Source organism: Ranitomeya imitator, chromosome 2, assembly GCF_032444005.1.
Source record: "Ranitomeya imitator isolate aRanImi1 chromosome 2, aRanImi1.pri, whole genome shotgun sequence".
Lineage (NCBI taxonomy): Eukaryota > Metazoa > Chordata > Amphibia > Anura > Dendrobatidae > Ranitomeya > Ranitomeya imitator.
In genome coordinates, this window is record NC_091283.1 from 722,439,886 (window position 1) to 722,457,986 (window position 18,101).

An 18,101-nucleotide genomic window follows, 5' to 3' on the forward strand; every position below is an offset into this window, starting at 1 on the left:
GATTCTGCAGCGGTTTTCTTGCGGATTTGCTGCGTTTTTTTTTACCCCTGCGGTTTTCTATAATGGAATGGGTACAAAAACGCTGCAGATTCACAAAAAAAAAAAAGAAGTGACATGCTACTTCTTTTACACCGCAGCGTTTCCGCAGCGGATTTTCCGCAAAGTGTGCACAGCATTTTCTTTTTTTTTTTATCATTGATTTACATTGTACTGTAAATCAATTGCGGATATGCAGCATTTCTGCACTGCAAAAAACGCTGCGGATCCGCAGAGAATCCGCAACGTGTGTACATACCCTAATTGACATGTTTAGTCAGGCTGAGCAGAGCTCTAAGGGCTCACCGTCAGGACTCGGCTGTGTTGTCTGCCCAAGCAGTCATCGCACAACCGCAGGTATGTGATCTGCATGTGCGCGTGCCGACTAGCTTCTCCTAATGGACAATTCAGAGAATAAAGTTGTTAGTTGGCTTCTGACCAGCAATATGTAAGATGCATACTTGTGGTCATGCGACAATCGCTGGAGCCGGCAACAGTGCGGAATCCTGACACTGAGCATGCTGCACGCTATCATTACTCAGCAGAGAGAGGCACTGCACTCATTTAGGTTTATGCCCCCAAAATAGACGCTTTGCACACTGTGTTTTTTCAGAGTTTTCGAAGCAGAAACTCTTCAGAGTCCTCCTCAATAACCCTGGAGTTTCCCTCCAAATACTCAGCATGAACATACCCAAGAGTATCGTCTCATGGGGTTTTTAGCAGAACTTCTGAAACTCTCCAATCAAAACTTATCGTTTTGGGAGTCCTGGTTGTTTGAGGAACATGTCTGCTCTGAAAAACTCAGTGTGAACACACCCTAAAGCATTTTGATGGACAGATTGTTGCCATGGCCTGTCTGCTGATCAGGAGTAAATCACTAGGTGCACACATGTACTGGTCACCATACACATCACTGTGCCGGGTCCCGTGAGATTCATACAAATGCCTCTCAATGCTACACATGCATCTAATCATAGTAACATAGTTAGTAAGGCCGAAAAAAGACATTTGTCCATCCAGTTCAGCCTATATTCCATCATAATAAATACCCAGATCTACGTCCTTCTACAGAACCTAATAATTGTATGATACAATATTGTTCTGCTCCAGGAAGACATCCAGGCCTCTCTTGAACCCCTCGACTGAGTTCGCCATCACCACCTCCTCAGGCAAGCAATTCCAGATTCTCACTGCCCTAACAGTAAAGAATCCTCTTCTATGTTGGTGGAAAAACCTTCTCTCCTCCAGACGCAAAGAATGCCCCCTTGTGCCCGTCACCTTCCTTGGTATAAACAGATCCTCAGCGAGATATTTGTATTGTCCCCTTATATACTTATACATGGTTATTAGATCGCCCCTCAGTCGTCTTTTTTCTAGACTAAATAATCCTAATTTCGCTAATCTATCTGGGTATTGTAGTTCTCCCATCCCCTTTATTAATTTTGTTGCCCTCCTTTGTACTCTCTCTAGTTCCATTATATCCTTCCTGAGCACCGGTGCCCAAAACTGGACACAGTACTCCATGTGCGGTCTAACTAGGGATTTGTACAGAGGCAGTATAATGCTCTCATCATGTGTATCCAGACCTCTTTTAATGCACCCCATGATCCTGTTTGCCTTGGCAGCTGCTGCCTGGCACTGGCTGCTCCAGGTAAGTTTATCATTAACTAGGATCCCCAAGTCCTTCTCCCTGTCAGATTTACGCAGTGGTTTCCCGTTCAGTGTGTAATGGTGATATTGATTCCCTCTTCCCATGTGTATAACCTTACATTTATCATTGTTAAACCTCATCTGCCACCTTTCAGCCCAAGTTTCCAACTTATCCAGATCCATCTGTAGCAGAATACTATCTTCTCTTGTATTAACTGCTTTACATAGTTTTGTATCATCTGCAAATATCGATATTTTACTGTGTAAACCTTCTACCAGATCATTAATGAATATGTTGAAGAGAACAGGTCCCAATACTGACCCCTGCGGTACCCCACTGGTCACAGCGACCCAGTTAGAGACTATACCATTTATAACCACCCTCTGCTTTCTATCACTAAGCCAGTTACTAACCCATTTACACACATTTTCCCCCAGACCAAGCATTCTCATTTTGTGTACCAACCTCTTGTGCGGCACGGTATCAAACGCTTTGGAAAAATCGAGATATACCACGTCCAATGACTCACCGTGGTCCAGTCTATAGCTTACCTCTTCATAAAAACTGATTAGATTGGTTTGACAGGAGCGATTTCTCATTAGAACTTGCTCTAACACCTACAGTGGATGGGCTGCGGGCATAATGCGACTCCTGACCAGGTAGTGGCTGGGCTGCGGGCATAATGCGACTCCTGACCAGGTAGTGGCTGGGCTCCGGGCATAATGCGACTCCTGACCAGGTAGTGGCTGGGCTCCGGGCATAATGCGACTCCTGACCAGGTAGTGGCTGGGCTCCGGGCATAATGCGACTCCTGACCAGGTAGTGGCTGGGCTCCGGGCATAATGCGACTCCTGACCAGGTAGTGGCTGGGCTCCGGGCATAATGCGACTCCTGACCAGGTAGTGGCTGGGCTCCGGGCATAATGCGACTCCTGACCAGGTAGTGGCTGGGCTCCGGGCATAATGCGACTCCTGACCAGGTAGTGGCTGGGCTCCGGGCATAATGCGACTCCTGACCAGGTAGTGGCTGGGCTCCGGGCATAATGCGACTCCTGACCAGTTAGTGGATGAGCTCCGGGCATAATGCGACTCCTGACCAGGTAGTGGATGGGCTCCGGGCATAATGCGACTCCTGACCAGGTAGTGGCTGGGCTCCGGGCATAATGCGACTCCTGACCAGGTAGTGGCTGGGCTCCGGGCATAATGCGACTCCTGACCAGGTAGTGGCTGGGCTCCGGGCATAATGCGACTCCTGACCAGGTAGTGGCTGGGCTCCGGGCATAATGCGACTCCTGACCAGGTAGTGGCTGGGCTCCGGGCATAATGCGACTCCTGACCAGGTAGTGGCTGGGCTCCGGGCATAATGCGACTCCTGACCAGGTAGTGGCTGGGCTCCGGGCATAATGCGACTCCTGACCAGGTAGTGGCTGGGCTCCGGGCATAATGCGACTCCTGACCAGGTAGTGGCTGGGCTCCGGGCATAATGCGACTCCTGACCAGGTAGTGGCTGGGCTCCGGGCATAATGCGACTCCTGACCAGGTAGTGGCTGGGCTCCGGGCATAATGCGACTCCTGACCAGGTAGTGGCTGGGCTCCGGGCATAATGCGACTCCTGACCAGGTAGTGGCTGGGCTCCGGGCATAATGCGACTCCTGACCAGGTAGTGGCTGGGCTCCGGGCATAATGCGACTCCTGACCAGGTAGTGGATGGGCTCCGGGCATAATGCGACTCCTGACCAGGTAGTGGATGGGCTCCGGGCATAATGCGACTCCTGACCAGGTAGTGGATGGGCTCCGGGCATAATGCGACTCCTGACCAGGTAGTGGATGGGCTCCGGGCATAATGCGACTCCTGACCAGGTAGTGGATGGGCTCCGGGCATAATGCGACTCCTGACCAGGTAGTGGCTGGGCTCCGGGCATAATGCGACTCCTGACCAGGTAGTGGCTGGGCTCCGGGCATAATGCGACTCCTGACCAGGTAGTGGATGGGCTCCGGGCATAATGCGACTCCTGACCAGGTAGTGGATGGGCTCCGGGCATAATGCGACTCCTGACCAGGTAGTGGATGGGCTCCGGGCATAATGCGACTCCTGACCAGGTAGTGGATGGGCTCCGGGCATAATGCGACTCCTGACCAGGTAGTGGATGGGCTCCGGGCATAATGCGACTCCTGACCAGGTAGTGGCTGGGCTCCGGGCATAATGCGACTCCTGACCAGGTAGTGGCTGGGCTCCGGGCATAATGCGACTCCTGACCAGTTAGTGGATGAGCTCCGGGCATAATGCGACTCCTGACCAGGTAGTGGATGGGCTCCGGGCATAATGCGACTCCTGACCAGGTAGTGGCTGGGCTCCGGGCATAATGCGACTCCTGACCAGGTAGTGGCTGGGCTCCGGGCATAATGCGACTCCTGACCAGGTAGTGGCTGGGCTCCGGGCATAATGCGACTCCTGACCAGGTAGTGGCTGGGCTCCGGGCATAATGCGACTCCTGACCAGGTAGTGGCTGGGCTCCGGGCATAATGCGACTCCTGACCAGGTAGTGGCTGGGCTCCGGGCATAATGCGACTCCTGACCAGGTAGTGGCTGGGCTCCGGGCATAATGCGACTCCTGACCAGGTAGTGGCTGGGCTCCGGGCATAATGCGACTCCTGACCAGGTAGTGGCTGGGCTCCGGGCATAATGCGACTCCTGACCAGGTAGTGGCTGGGCTCCGGGCATAATGCGACTCCTGACCAGGTAGTGGCTGGGCTCCGGGCATAATGCGACTCCTGACCAGGTAGTGGCTGGGCTCCGGGCATAATGCGACTCCTGACCAGGTAGTGGCTGGGCTCCGGGCATAATGCGACTCCTGACCAGGTAGTGGCTGGGCTCCGGGCATAATGCGACTCCTGACCAGGTAGTGGATGGGCTCCGGGCATAATGCGACTCCTGACCAGGTAGTGGATGGGCTCCGGGCATAATGCGACTCCTGACCAGGTAGTGGATGGGCTCCGGGCATAATGCGACTCCTGACCAGGTAGTGGATGGGCTCCGGGCATAATGCGACTCCTGACCAGGTAGTGGATGGGCTCCGGGCATAATGCGACTCCTGACCAGGTAGTGGCTGGGCTCCGGGCATAATGCGACTCCTGACCAGGTAGTGGCTGGGCTCCGGGCATAATGCGACTCCTGACCAGGTAGTGGATGGGCTCCGGGCATAATGCGACTCCTGACCAGGTAGTGGATGGGCTCCGGGCATAATGCGACTCCTGACCAGGTAGTGGATGGGCTCCGGGCATAATGCGACTCCTGACCAGGTAGTGGATGGGCTCCGGGCATAATGCGACTCCTGACCAGGTAGTGGATGGGCTCCGGGCATAATGCGACTCCTGACCAGGTAGTGGCTGGGCTCCGGGCATAATGCGACTCCTGACCAGGTAGTGGCTGGGCTCCGGGCATAATGCGACTCCTGACCAGTTAGTGGATGAGCTCCGGGCATAATGCGACTCCTGACCAGGTAGTGGATGGGCTCCGGGCATAATGCGACTCCTGACCAGGTAGTGGATGGGCTCCGGGCATAATGCGACTCCTGACCAGGTAGTGGCTGGGCTCCGGGCATAATGCGACTCCTGACCAGGTAGTGGCTGGGCTCCGGGCATAATGCGACTCCTGACCAGGTAGTGGCTGGGCTCCGGGCATAATGCGACTCCTGACCAGGTAGTGGCTGGGCTCCGGGCATAATGCGACTCCTGACCAGGTAGTGGCTGGGCTCCGGGCATAATGCGACTCCTGACCAGGTAGTGGCTGGGCTCCGGGCATAATGCGACTCCTGACCAGGTAGTGGCTGGGCTCCGGGCATAATGCGACTCCTGACCAGGTAGTGGCTGGGCTCCGGGCATAATGCGACTCCTGACCAGGTAGTGGCTGGGCTCCGGGCATAATGCGACTCCTGACCAGGTAGTGGCTGGGCTCCGGGCATAATGCGACTCCTGACCAGGTAGTGGCTGGGCTCCGGGCATAATGCGACTCCTGACCAGGTAGTGGCTGGGCTCCGGGCATAATGCGACTCCTGACCAGGTAGTGGATGGGCTCCGGGCATAATGCGACTCCTGACCAGGTAGTGGATGGGCTCCGGGCATAATGCGACTCCTGACCAGGTAGTGGATGGGCTCCGGGCATAATGCGACTCCTGACCAGGTAGTGGATGGGCTCCGGGCATAATGCGACTCCTGACCAGGTAGTGGATGGGCTCCGGGCATAATGCGACTCCTGACCAGGTAGTGGCTGGGCTCCGGGCATAATGCGACTCCTGACCAGGTAGTGGCTGGGCTCCGGGCATAATGCGACTCCTGACCAGGTAGTGGATGGGCTCCGGGCATAATGCGACTCCTGACCAGGTAGTGGATGGGCTCCGGGCATAATGCGACTCCTGACCAGGTAGTGGATGGGCTCCGGGCATAATGCGACTCCTGACCAGGTAGTGGATGGGCTCCGGGCATAATGCGACTCCTGACCAGGTAGTGGATGGGCTCCGGGCATAATGCGACTCCTGACCAGGTAGTGGCTGGGCTCCGGGCATAATGCGACTCCTGACCAGGTAGTGGCTGGGCTCCGGGCATAATGCGACTCCTGACCAGTTAGTGGATGAGCTCCGGGCATAATGCGACTCCTGACCAGGTAGTGGATGGGCTCCGGGCATAATGCGACTCCTGACCAGGTAGTGGATGGGCTCCGGGCATAATGCGACTCCTGACCAGGTAGTGGCTGGGCTCCGGGCATAATGCGACTCCTGACCAGGTAGTGGCTGGGCTCCGGGCATAATGCGACTCCTGACCAGGTAGTGGCTGGGCTCCGGGCATAATGCGACTCCTGACCAGGTAGTGGCTGGGCTCCGGGCATAATGCGACTCCTGACCAGGTAGTGGCTGGGCTCCGGGCATAATGCGACTCCTGACCAGGTAGTGGCTGGGCTCCGGGCATAATGCGACTCCTGACCAGGTAGTGGCTGGGCTCCGGGCATAATGCGACTCCTGACCAGGTAGTGGCTGGGCTCCGGGCATAATGCGACTCCTGACCAGGTAGTGGCTGGGCTCCGGGCATAATGCGACTCCTGACCAGGTAGTGGCTGGGCTCCGGGCATAATGCGACTCCTGACCAGGTAGTGGCTGGGCTCCGGGCATAATGCGACTCCTGACCAGGTAGTGGCTGGGCTCCGGGCATAATGCGACTCCTGACCAGGTAGTGGATGGGCTCCGGGCATAATGCGACTCCTGACCAGGTAGTGGATGGGCTCCGGGCATAATGCGACTCCTGACCAGGTAGTGGATGGGCTCCGGGCATAATGCGACTCCTGACCAGGTAGTGGATGGGCTCCGGGCATAATGCGACTCCTGACCAGGTAGTGGATGGGCTCCGGGCATAATGCGACTCCTGACCAGGTAGTGGCTGGGCTCCGGGCATAATGCGACTCCTGACCAGGTAGTGGATGGGCTCCGGGCATAATGCGACTCCTGACCAGGTAGTGGATGGGCTCCGGGCATAATGCGACTCCTGACCAGGTAGTGGCTGGGCTCCGGGCATAATGCGACTCCTGACCAGGTAGTGGATGGGCTCCGGGCATAATGCGACTCCTGACCAGGTAGTGGATGGGCTCCGGGCATAATGCGACTCCTGACCAGGTAGTGGCTGGGCCTGCACCCTGTTCACCTGCACAGGGCAGAGCCATCTAGAGCGCGGTCCAGGGGCACGCCGAGCTTTACTCTTGTATCATCCAGGTACATGCCAATGGCTAGATACCCACCTCATAGAGGTCCTGAGACTGACACTGATCAGCACAAGGGACGTGATGTCTGTACCGCGCTGTGGAGTATGACGGCGCTATACGCTAAATTAAGTGTCGTCATCTATTTTAGTGGGGAAAAGAATGGGCACAAAGGTCGAATTTATTCTTAAGATGGATAAGACAAATATAACACAGGCCGTGGCCCTCATGTTCTATCACTCAGTGCGGTTCTCAACAGCTAAATCCCATAAGTATGTCCACCACATAACGAGTAACCAACAGCAACACGCGCCAGCATCTGTGTGCGATAAATGTCGGTGCAGACACTGCGGCCAAACGCGGGGCCACAAGGGGTTAATGGCTTGCCACCAGCCTCACCTGCGGCCAGTCCTGTGAGTGGCCCTGTGCCCGGCAGTAATGCCGCCATACAGTGCGTCACCCTACTACAACAAAACAGAAGCCTGGCCGAGCGCTCTGCTGTAGGAGCTGCCCCAGAGTCCGCTGCTCCCTCCAGGCCTGCACAGAGGTAAAGTCCCTCCCTCCGGGATACACACAACTTCTAGCCGGCGCCTGTATATCAGCGCTCACCCGACCCTTCCGGCCTCCGTGCTCGGTCCTCTCCGCCGCTCCGATAAATCCTCCCCGGCGTTACTCCACACACTTCTCGCTCGTAGCCGGCGCCGCCGTCTGCCTCTATTCAGTCCCTCACACCTCTCACTGCGCGCTCCCGCTGCTCCGTGCACGTGCCCGCCACGCACAACACCGCAAAACGGGGGCGGAGACGCGCGTGCGATGACGTCACCAGCGCTGTCCCAATAAGCTCCAGAGGGAGCGCGATTAACCCCTTGCTGCCAGTCCCGAGCAGAGCGGAAGTGATTCTGCGCGATCGGTGGAAACGACACACATGCTCAGAGGTTCTGCTTGCTGTCCTTGTAGTGGCACACTGTGGGCTGCTCCTGGACACACATGCACAGAGGTTCTGCTGCTGGTCCTTGTAGTAACACTGTGGGCTGCTCCTGGACACACATGCTCAGAGGTTCTGCTGCTGGTCCTTGTGGCACACTGTGGGCTGCTCCTGGACACACATGCTCAGAGGTTCTGCTGCTGGTCCTTGTAGTGGCACACTGTGGGCTGCTCCTGGACACACATGCACAGAGGTTCTGCTGCTGGTCCTTGTAGTGGCACACTGTGGGCTGCTCCTGGACACACATGCTCAGAGGTTCTGCTGCTGGTCCTTGTAGTGGCACACTGTGGGCTGCTCCTGGACACACATGCTCAGAGGTTCTGCTGCTGGTCCTTGTAGTGGCACACTGTGGGCTGCTCCTGGACACACATGCTCAGAGGTTCTGCTGCTGGTCCTTGTAGTGGCACACTGTGGGCTGCTCCTGGACACACATGCACAGAGGTTCTGCTGCTGGTCCTTGTAGTGGCACACTGTGGGCTGCTCCTGGACACACATGCACAGAGGTTCTGCTGCTGGTCCTTGTAGTGGCACACTGTGGGCTGCTCCTGGACACACATGCACAGAGGTTCTGCTTGCTGTCCTTGTAGTGGCACACTGTGGGCTGCTCCTGGACACACATGCTCAGAGGTTCTGCTTGCTGTCCTTGTAGTGGCACACTGTGGGCTGCTCCTGGACACACATGCACAGAGGTTCTGCTGCTGGTCCTTGTAGTGGCACACTGTGGGCTACTCCTGGACACACATGCACAGAGGTTCTGCTTGCTGTCCTTGTAGTGGCACACTGTGGGCTGCTCCTGGACACACATGCACAGAGGTTCTGCTGCTGGTCCTTGTAGTGGCACACTGTGGGCTGCTCCTGGACACACATGCACAGAGGTTCTGCTGCTGGTCCTTGTAGTGGCACACTGTGGGCTGCTCCTGGACACACATGCACAGAGGTTCTGCTTGCTGTCCTTGTAGTGGCACACTGTGGGCTGCTCCTGGACACACATGCTCAGAGGTTCTGCTTGCTGTCCTTGTAGTGGCACACTGTGGGCTGCTCCTGGACACACATGCACAGAGGTTCTGCTGCTGGTCCTTGTAGTGGCACACTGTGGGCTACTCCTGGACACACATGCACAGAGGTTCTGCTTGCTGTCCTTGTAGTGGCACACTGTGGGCTGCTCCTGGACACACATGCACAGAGGTTCTGCTGCTGGTCCTTGTAGTGGCACACTGTGGGCTGCTCCTGGACACACATGCACAGAGGTTCTGCTGCTGGTCCTTGTAGTGGCACACTGTGGGCTGCTCCTGGACACACATGCACAGAGGTTCTGCTTGCTGTCCTTGTAGTGGCACACTGTGGGCTGCTCCTGGACACACATGCTCAGAGGTTCTGCTTGCTGTCCTTGTAGTGGCACACTGTGGGCTGCTCCTGGACACACATGCTCAGAGGTTCTGCTTGCTGTCCTTGTAGTGGCACACTGTGGGCTGCTCCTGGACACACATGCTCAGAGGTTCTGCTTGCTGTCCTTGTAGTGGCACACTGTGGGCTGCTCCTGGACACACATGCACAGAGGTTCTGCTGCTGGTCCTTGTAGTGGCACACTGTGGGCTGCTCCTGGACACACATGCACAGAGGTTCTGCTTGCTGTCCTTGTAGTGGCACACTGTGGGCTGCTCCTGGACACACATGCACAGAGGTTCTGCTGCTGGTCCTTGTAGTGGCACACTGTGGGCTGCTCCTGGACACACATGCTCAGAGGTTCTGCTTGCTGTCCTTGTAGTGGCACACTGTGGGCTGCTCCTGGACACACATGCACAGAGGTTCTGCTGCTGGTCCTTGTAGTGGCACACTGTGGGCTGCTCCTGGACACACATGCACAGAGGTTCTGCTGCTGGTCCTTGTAGTGGCACACTGTGGGCTGCTCCTGGACACACATGCACAGAGGTTCTGCTGCTGGTCCTTGTAGTGGCACACTGTGGGCTGCTCCTGGACACACATGCACAGAGGTTCTGCTGCTGGTCCTTGTAGTGGCACACTGTGGGCTGCTCCTGGACACACATGCACAGAGGTTCTGCTTGCTGTCCTTGTAGTGGCACACTGTGGGCTGCTCCTGGACACACATGCTCAGAGGTTCTGCTTGCTGTCCTTGTAGTGGCACACTGTGGGCTGCTCCTGGACACACATGCACAGAGGTTCTGCTGCTGGTCCTTGTAGTGGCACACTGTGGGCTGCTCCTGGACACACATGCACAGAGGTTCTGCTGCTGGTCCTTGTAGTGGCACACTGTGGGCTGCTCCTGGACACACATGCACAGAGGTTCTGCTTGCTGTCCTTGTAGTGGCACACTGTGGGCTGCTCCTGGACACACATGCTCAGAGGTTCTGCTTGCTGTCCTTGTAGTGGCACACTGTGGGCTGCTCCTGGACACACATGCTCAGAGGTTCTGCTTGCTGTCCTTGTAGTGGCACACTGTGGGCTGCTCCTGGACACACATGCACAGAGGTTCTGCTGCTGGTCCTTGTAGTGGCACACTGTGGGCTACTCCTGGACACACATGCACAGAGGTTCTGCTGCTGGTCCTTGTAGTGGCACACTGTGGGCTACTCCTGGACACACATGCTCAGAGGTTCTGCTTGCTGTCCTTGTAGTGGCACACTGTGGGCTGCTCCTGGACACACATGCACAGAGGTTCTGCTGCTGGTCCTTGTAGTGGCACACTGTGGGCTGCTCCTGGACACACATGCACAGAGGTTCTGCTGCTGGTCCTTGTAGTGGCACACTGTGGGCTGCTCCTGGACACACATGCTCAGAGGTTCTGCTTGCTGTCCTTGTAGTGGCACACTGTGGGCTGCTCCTGGACACACATGCACAGAGGTTCTGCTGCTGGTCCTTGTAGTGGCACACTGTGGGCTGCTCCTGGACACACATGCACAGAGGTTCTGCTGCTGGTCCTTGTAGTGGCACACTGTGGGCTACTCCTGGACACACATGCACAGAGGTTCTGCTGCTGGTCCTTGTAGTGGCACACTGTGGGCTACTCCTGGACACTCATGCACAGAGGTTCTGCTGCTGGTCCTTGTAGTGGCACACTGTGGGCTGCTCCTGGACACACATGCTCAGAGGTTCTGCTGCTGGTCCTTGTGGCACACTGTGGACTGGTCCTGGACACACATGCTCAGAGGTTCTGCTTGCTATCCTTGTAGTGGCACACTGTGGGCTGCTCCTGGACACACATGCACAGAGGTTCTGCTGCTGGTCCTTGTAGTGGCACACTGTGGGCTGCTCCTGGACACACATGCTCAGAGGTTCTGCTGCTGGTCCTTGTAGTGGCACACTATGGGCTACTCCTGGACACACATGCACAGAGGTTCTGCTGCTGGTCCTTGTAGTAGCACACTATGGGCTACTCCTGGACACACATGCACAGAGGTTCTGCTGCTGGTCCTTGTAGTGGCACACTGTGGGCTGCTCCTGGACACACATGCTCAGAGGTTCTGCTTGCTGTCCTTGTAGTGGCACACTGTGGGCTGCTCCTGGACACACATGCACAGAGGTTCTGCTGCTGGTCCTTGTAGTGGCACACTGTGGGCTACTCCTGGACACACATGCACAGAGGTTCTGCTGCTGGTCCTTGTAGTGGCACACTGTGGGCTGCTCCTGGACACACATGCACAGAGGTTCTGCTGCTGGTCCTTGTAGTGGCACACTGTGGGCTGCTCCTGGACACACATGCACAGAGGTTCTGCTGCTGGTCCTTGTAGTGGCACACTGTGGGCTACTCCTGGACACACATGCACAGAGGTTCTGCTGCTGGTCCTTGTAGTGGCACACTGTGGGCTACTCCTGGACACTCATGCACAGAGGTTCTGCTGCTGGTCCTTGTAGTGGCACACTGTGGGCTGCTCCTGGACACACATGCTCAGAGGTTCTGCTGCTGGTCCTTGTGGCACACTGTGGACTGCTCCTGGACACACATGCTCAGAGGTTCTGCTTGCTGTCCTTGTAGTGGCACACTGTGGGCTGCTCCTGGACACACATGCACAGAGGTTCTGCTGCTGGTCCTTGTAGTGGCACACTGTGGGCTGCTCCTGGACACACATGCTCAGAGGTTCTGCTGCTGGTCCTTGTAGTGGCACACTATGGGCTACTCCTGGACACACATGCACAGAGGTTCTGCTGCTGGTCCTTGTAGTAGCACACTATGGGCTACTCCTGGACACACATGCACAGAGGTTCTGCTGCTGGTCCTTGTAGTGGCACACTGTGGGCTGCTCCTGGACACACATGCTCAGAGGTTCTGCTTGCTGTCCTTGTAGTGGCACACTGTGGGCTGCTCCTGGACACACATGCACAGAGGTTCTGCTGCTGGTCCTTGTAGTGGCACACTGTGGGCTACTCCTGGACACACATGCACAGAGGTTCTGCTGCTGGTCCTTGTAGGTGGCAGACTGTGGGCTGCTCCTGGACACACATGCACAGAGGTTCTGCTGCTGGTCCTTGTAGTGGCACACTGTGGGCTACTCCTGGACACACATGCACAGAGGTTCTGCTGCTGGTCCTTGTAGTGGCACACTGTGGGCTGCTCCTGGACACACATGCACAGAGGTTCTGCTGCTGGTCCTTGTAGTGGCACACTGTGGGCTACTCCTGGACACACATGCACAGAGGTTCTGCTGCTGGTCCTTGTAGTGGCACACTGTGGGCTGCTCCTGGACACACATGCACAGAGGTTCTGCTGCTGGTCCTTGTAGTGGCAGACTGTGGGCTACTCCTGGACACACATGCACAGAGGTTCTGCTGCTGGTCCTTGTAGTGGCACGCTGTGGGCTGCTCCTGGACACACATGCTCAGAGGTTCTGCTTGCTGTCCTTGTAGTGGCACACTGTGGGCTGCTCCTGGACACACATGCACAGAGGTTCTGCTGCTGGTCCTTGTAGTGGCACACTGTGGGCTGCTCCTGGACACACATGCACAGAGGTTCTGCTTGCTGTCCTTGTAGTGGCACACTGTGGGCTACTCCTGGACACACATGCACAGAGGTTCTGCTGCTGGTCCTTGTAGTGGCACACTGTGGGCTGCTCCTGGACACACATGCTCAGAGGTTCTGCTGCTGGTCCTTGTAGTGGCACACTGTGGGCTACTCCTGGACACACATGCACAGAGGTTCTGCTTGTTGTCCTTGTAGTGGCACACTGTGGGCTGCTCCTGGACACACATGCTCAGAGGTTCTGCTTGCTGTACTTGTAGTGGCACACTGTGGGCTGCTCCTGGACACACATGCTCAGAGGTTCTGCTGCTGGTCCTTGTGGCACACTGTGGACTGCTCCTGGACACACATGCTCAGAGGTTCTGCTTGCTGTCCTTGTAGTGGCACACTGTGGGCTGCTCCTGGACACACATGCACAGAGGTTCTGCTGCTGGTCCTTGTAGTAACACACTGTGGGCTGCTCCTGGACACACATGCTCAGAGGTTCTGCTTGCTGTCCTTGTAGTGGCACACTTATCTTTGCTGAATTGGCAGCAAGCAGGAGAGGCCAGGCAGAGGACCAACACTTCCAAAGGAACATTGACTACTGGCAAGGACTAATGAGTCCTGCACAGCTAAATACCCCAGTCAGAATTGCAATTAGCCGAAACACCTGTCCAAGACTGCTGCTCAGGAACAACTGCATTACCATCAACAACCACCGGAAGGAGCCCAAGAGCAGAATTCACAACAGTTCAGTCAGGGTTGTTGCCGCCCACGCAATTTGAATTATGTTCCCGATTTTGCACTGACGTCACTTGTAATATCACGTTTGCACAGTGTGTATTGGAGAGCAGCACTTGCGCAGTGTCGATCATCGAGCCGTGCATGTGCCATGATGAGCGGCTCCCCACTTGTGCACACTGAAGTTGAGACTAGTTCCCTTCTTCACTGGCTCTGGCGCATGCATACATAGTCAGTGAACAATGTCTCAGCACATGTTCTGCTCGTCAATCGCCACTGCGCAAGCGCAGCTCCCTCAATGCACGCTGCGCCAGCGCGGCTCCCCCAATACACGCTGCGCAAGCGTGGCTCCCCCAATACACACTGCGCAAGCGCGGGTCCTCCAATACACACTGCACAAGCGCGGCTCCCCCAATACACACTGTGCAAGCGCGGCTCCCCCAATACATGCTGCGCAAGCGCGGCTCCCCCAATACACACTGCGCAAGCGCAGCTCCTCCAATACACATTGCGCAAATGCGGGTCCTCCAATACACACTGAACGGGCGGCTCCCCAATACACACTGTAAGCGCCGCTCCCCTAATACACACTGTCCAAGCGCGGCTCACCCAATACACACTGCACAAGCGCTGCTCCTCCAATAGACACTGCGCAAGGGCGGCTCCTCCAATACACACTGTGCAAGCGCAGCTCCTCCAAAACACACTGCACAAGTGCGGCTCCCCAATACATGCTGCGCAAGTGCGGCTCCCCCAATACACACTGCGCAAGCGCGGCTCCTCCAATACAAACTGCGCAAGCGCGGGTCCTCCAATACACACTGCGCAAGTGCGGGTCCTCCAATACACACTGTGAAAGGGTGGCTCCCCACTACACACTGCGCAAGCGCCGCTTCCCCATTACACGCTGCACAAGCGCGGCTCTCCCAATACACGCTGCGCAAGCGCGGCTCCCCAATACACGCTGCGCAAGCGCGGCTCCCCCAATACACACTGCGCAAGCGCGGCTCCTCAAATACACACTGCGCAAGCGCGGGTCCTCCAATACACACTATGAAAGGGCGGCTCCCCAATACACACTGTGCAAGCGCCGCTCCCCCAATACACGCTGCACAAGCGCGGCTCACCCAATACACGCTGCACAAGCGCTGCTCCTCCAATACACACTGCGCAAGCGCGGGTCCTCCAATACACACTGCGCAAGGATGGCTCCTCCAATACACACTGCACAAGCGCGGTTCCCCCAATACACACTGCGCAAGCGCCGCTTCCCCATTACACGCTGCACAAGCGCGGCTCTCCCAATACACGCTGCGCAAGCGCGGCTCCCCAATACACGCTGCGCAAGCGCGGCTCCCCCAATACACACTGCGCAAGCGCGGGTCCTCCAATACACACTATGAAAGGGCGGCTCCCCAATACACACTGTGCAAGCGCCGCTCCCCCAATACACGCTGCACAAGCGCGGCTCACCCAATACACGCTGCACAAGCGCGGCTCACCCAATACACGCTGCACAAGCGCTGCTCCTCCAATACACACTGCGCAAGCGCGGGTCCTCCAATACACACTGCGCAAGGATGGCTCCTCCAATACACACTGCACAAGCGCGGTTCCCCCAATACACACTGCGCAAGCGCGGCTCACCCAATACACACTGCGCAAGTGCGGCTCCTCCAATACACACTGCGCAAGCGCGGCTCCCCTGATACACACTGCGCAAGCCCATGAACATTATTCAAATTGCGTGGGTGGCGACAACCCTGACTGAATGCAATGAAGCACTCCCCTACGACTAAATGACCAGGTAAGATATAATGTGCTTTTTGCTGAGGATTACTGCTCCATTTTCAATGAAAAAAAACGTTTTAGTGATGCACATTGCATCACTAACAACACACTGGGGACAGTTTAGATGCTACAAGTGATGTGACAGGTTCTCTTTCAGTATTTGGTGAGTTTTGTACCTCAGTATTTGTAAACCAAAACCAGGAGTGGAACGATCAGAGGGAAAGTATAATAGAAACACATCACCACGTCTGTATTTATCACCCACTTACAAATACTGAGGTAAAATATTGACCAAATTCTGAACATGTGCACGTGGCCTCAGGGAGCCATGTACTCCATGCAGTGCGGTACAGATTTCTTCCATGTACAGTACAGACCAAAAGTTTGGACACACCTTCTCATTTAAAGATTTTTCTGTATTTTCATGACTATGAAAATTGTACATTCACACTGAAGGCATCAAAACTATGAATTAACACATATGGAATTATATACTTTACAGAAAAGTGTGAAACAACTGAAAATATGTCTTATATTCTAGACTCTTCAAAGTAGCCACCTTTTGCTTTGATGACTGCTTTGCACACTCTTGGCATTCTCTTGATGAGCTTCAAGAGGTAGTCACCGGGAATGGTTTTCACTTCACAGGTGTGCCCTGTCAGGTTTAATAAGTGGGATTTCTTGCCTTATAAATGGGGTTGGGACCATTAGTTGTGTTGTGCAGAAGTCTGGTGGATACACAGCTGATAGTCTTACTGAATAGACTGTTAGAATTTGTATTATGGCAAGAAAAAAGCAGCTAAGTAACGAAAAACGAGTGGCCATCATTACTTTAAAAAAACCTTTGAAAGTGTCCCCAAGTGCAGTGGCAAAAACCATCAAGCGCTGTAAAGAAACTGGCTCACATGAGGACCGCCCCAGGAAAGGAAGACCAAGAGTCACCTCTGCTTCTGAGGATAAGTTTATCCAAGTCACCAGCCTCAGAAATCGCAGGTTAACAGCAGCTCAGATTAGAGGCATGGTCAATGCCACACAGAGTTCTAGCAGCAGACACATCTCTACAACAACTGTTAAGAGGAGACTTTGTGTAGCAGGCCTTCATGGTAAAATAGCTGCTAGGAAACCACTGCTAAAGACAGGCAACAAGCAGAAGAGACTTGTTTGAGCTTAAGAACACAAGGAATGGACATTAGACCAGTGGAAATCTGTTCTTTGGTCTGATGAGTCCAAATTTGAGATCTTTGGTTCCAACCACCGTGTCTTTGTGCGACACAGAAAAGGTGAACGGATGGACTCTACATGCCTGGTTCCCACCGTGAAGCATGGAGGAGGAGGTGTGATGGTGTGGGGGTGCTTTGCTAGTGACACTGTTGGGGATTTATTCAAAATTGAAGGTATACTGAACCAGCATGGCTACCACAGCATCTTGCAGCGGCATGCTATTCCATCCAGTTTGCGTTTAGTTGGACCATCATTTATTTTTCAACAGGACAATGACCCCAAACACACCTCCAGGCTGTGTAAGGGCTATTTGACCAAGAGAGAGAGAGTGATGTGGTGCTACACCAGATGATCTGGCCTCCACAGTCACCAGACCTGAACCCAATCGAGATGGTTTGGGGTGAGCGGGACTGCAGAGTAAAGGCAAAGGGGCCAACAAGTGCTAAGCATCTCTGGGAACTCCTTCAAGATTGTTGGAAGACCATTCCCGGTGACTACCTCTTGAAGCTCATCAAGAGAATGCAAAGAGTGTGCAAAGCAGTCATCAAAGCAAAAGGTGGCTACTTTGAAGAACCTAGAATATAAGACATAATTTCAGTCGTTTCGCACTTTTTCGTTAAGTATATAATTCCACATGTGTTAATTCATAGTTTTGATGCCTTCAGTGTGAATGTACAATTTTCATAGTCATGAAAACACAGAAAAATCTTTAAATGAGAAGGTGTGTCCAAACTTTTGGTCTGTACTGTATGTGCCCTGTGCAGGAATCCTTGCGTTGATATTGATATAACCATGCACAACCTGCTATCATAGGGCTCGATATAAAGGGAGCAGAGGTAGAAGTCCCATTCATACCCCGGTGCCGCTGGCCTTCTGCTGCATAGGCTCTATAAATGGTAGATGGGGCCCTGTTACAGATTTGCACTGGGGTCCAAGAGCTTCTAAGTATCCAGTCACAATGAAAATACACTGTTGTATTG

General features: G+C 54.9%; 1 protein-coding gene across 2 annotated transcripts in view; it reads right to left on the reverse strand.

Moving 5' to 3' along the window:
• Positions 1-8,202, reverse strand: part of BMPR1A (bone morphogenetic protein receptor type 1A) — a 144,249-nt gene extending 136,047 nt beyond the window's left edge. The window contains exon 1 of one of the 2 annotated variants that reach the window (XM_069753183.1): positions 8,039-8,202. The gene's annotated coding sequence lies outside the window, so the exon portion shown is untranslated. The remainder of the gene's footprint in view (positions 1-8,038) is intronic. The other variant, XM_069753182.1, reaches the window with a different exon arrangement.
• Positions 8,203-18,101: the final 9,899 nt, after the last annotated feature.